The sequence below is a fragment of the Scylla paramamosain genome, chromosome 22, assembly GCF_035594125.1.
Source record: "Scylla paramamosain isolate STU-SP2022 chromosome 22, ASM3559412v1, whole genome shotgun sequence".
Classification (NCBI taxonomy): Eukaryota; Metazoa; Arthropoda; class Malacostraca; order Decapoda; family Portunidae; genus Scylla; species Scylla paramamosain.
The window spans coordinates 6,715,001-6,717,500 of record NC_087172.1 but is presented as its reverse complement, the minus strand read 5'-3'; the positions used below and the strand labels follow the sequence as shown (position 1 = coordinate 6,717,500).

Sequence of the window (2,500 nt, the reverse complement as noted above, 5' to 3'; positions counted from 1 at the left end):
AAAAACACCCTTGAAAATTTCAATAACCTACATTTACATCCGCCTTAAAAGTTGAGATAAAACGTTAAAATGTTTGAGAATATGAAAAGTTCTCGTGTATCAAAGACGTCTCGATAATTCCACTGGTAACCGTAATAGCATCGTAATGACCTTCACTACGGCCGCTTGAAAGGGAGGGAAGGCTCTGACATGCCTGAGAAATTGAGCCTTTATAAAGTGCCACTTATTGACTCTGTGTAAAATTGTCACCGGCGTCACGGAAAACTCCCTTGAGAATCGTAATAGCATCGTAATAACTTGCACTACAGCTGTTTGGAAGTCGAGGGAGGGAAGGCGGGAAAATGCTTGGGAGTGTTGGCCTTTATATTGTGACAGCCGACAGCCACGAAATTAATTGTTCTCGTGTGCATACGACCCCTCCCACTCATGACAGCGGTGCTTCAACACGACACAAGCATCACAGCAACCAGTATTCAGGTCACCGCACTGCACCACACACCATTCCACTCGTCACCACACATTACCACTCATCGTACAGCAGCCAATATTCAGGCCACCACACACACCACACCTTGCACCTTACATGGCACCACGCACCACATCACACAGCACACGTAGCCACACACCACACCAGGAAGACTCAGCATATTTTTCCTATCAGTATCATTTTTTGTGTCATATTGTCAAGGAAAATTGTGTATTCCACTTCATGTTTATTTGTCTTTTCTTCAGTTTTCCTTTTTATTGCCTATTTTTTCGTCTTTCCTGCTCTTTTTTTTTTCTTTTTTGTTTCTCTGTCTGGCTATGTGTTTCTCTTTCTCACTTTTTCCTTTCTTTCCTCCATTCTTTCCTTTCTTTTTCCCTTCTTTCCTTCCTTCATTCATTCATTAATTTCCCCCATTCTCTCTCTCTCTCTCTCTCTCTCTCTCTCTCTCTCTCTCTCTCTCTCTCTCTCTCTCTCTCTCTCTCTCTCTCTCTCTCTCTCCCCATTTCTCTCCCTCTCCCTTCCCCATTTCCCTCCCTCTCCCCTTCCCCATTTCCCTCCCTCCCCCTTCCCCATTTCCCTCCCTCCCTTCTTTCCTATCCCTCTCTCTCCCTCTTAAAACCACCACAAAAGACTCCCAAACTTCAAAAACCTAACCTTACCCACACAACCACCGAGACACACACACAAACATTCTAAGGACTTCAACTGCCTTACTCTGCCCGCCCGACAACAGCAGTCACACCACCCCCAGGACGGCCTCCTCCCTGCACACTACACCCCTGCCTCCTCCACCTGCTGAGTCCTGCTGCCCTTGTGTTGTTCTGCTGGTATTTGAATGTTCGGCGACAGGTGCCCTCATTTCTGCGGCGCCCGGGTGTTAGTCATTCAGTCAATTAATCAGTGTCTTTCTCGGGTTTTTGCTGTTGTTGGGTGTTGCTGTTTTTTTTTTTTTTTTTTTAGTGGATCAGGAAGTGCCTTTTACTTTAGAGGAAAAGGTTGGGGTGAGGGAGGGATGGGGAGAGCGGAGGGATGGGGAGAAGGGAGGGATGGGAAGAGGGGAGTGATGAAGAGAGAGAGAGAGAGAGAGAGAGAGAGAGAGAGAGAGAGAGAGAGAGAGAGAGAGAGAGAGAGAGAGAGAGAGAGAGAGAGAGAGAGAGATCACAAAGCAAACCCAACTTAAAGAAAAAAAAAAAAAAGAGAAAATTCTACAGTAATCACCTTTATTTTCTTGACACCAAACAGAAAATGTATCTGGAAGGCTAACAAGACAAGTTTCCCTTACAATTATTTTCTACCTCCCCCATCCTGAATCTATCATGAGCTCACTCCTCCCTCGTGCTATTTATAAACGTGACCACCTGCCGCCTCACACCAGTGCTGCCTCTTGAGGAACGCCACCTCTGCTTGTCCTGACTTGGAACACACACACACACACACACACACACACACACACACACAAAGAACAAACACCTTCCCTTTTGTTTTACTGATGATTACTAGTCCCTGCAACACTGAGGAACACAAAGGAACAAAAAATGCCCCGTTTTTGCAGTGTTGATTACGATGACTATTGCAACACTAAGAAATATAAATGAAGAACAAACATTCATCTCCTTATTCTACTGATGATCACGATGAGTACTGCAGATCTAAGCATAAAGAAGTAACAAAAAAAAAAAAAAAGTACAGATGTTAGTGCCTAGTGTTTGTGACAAGCTGTACAGTACTAGTGATTCTAAAGTGCTTGGCAAAGATTCGCTCTAAGAAAGTAAGGGAAGAGAGTGTGTGTGGGTGTGTGTGGGTGTGTGTGGGTGTTGTATAATTATATAATCAATAAATCTGCCTATCTATCTACCTGTGTGCGAGTTATTAATTGAGGACATGGTAGTATAATCTCTAAGTCCTTTTCCAGTCTAGTTATGGTACAAAGGGTAACCTCGCCTGTCACATCGTTTATGTAACCATATGGCGGTGTACTGAAGGAGTAATTCCGGGTTGTGGTGTGGTTTTTTG

The 2,500-nt window shown here is 44.3% G+C and overlaps 1 protein-coding gene across 1 annotated transcript in view; it reads right to left on the bottom strand.

Moving 5' to 3' along the window:
* LOC135111492 (mitochondrial basic amino acids transporter-like) overlaps nt 1-2,500 on the bottom strand; it is a 36,166-nt gene that overhangs the window by 32,492 nt on the left and 1,174 nt on the right. The gene's annotated exons all lie outside the window — the stretch shown is intronic.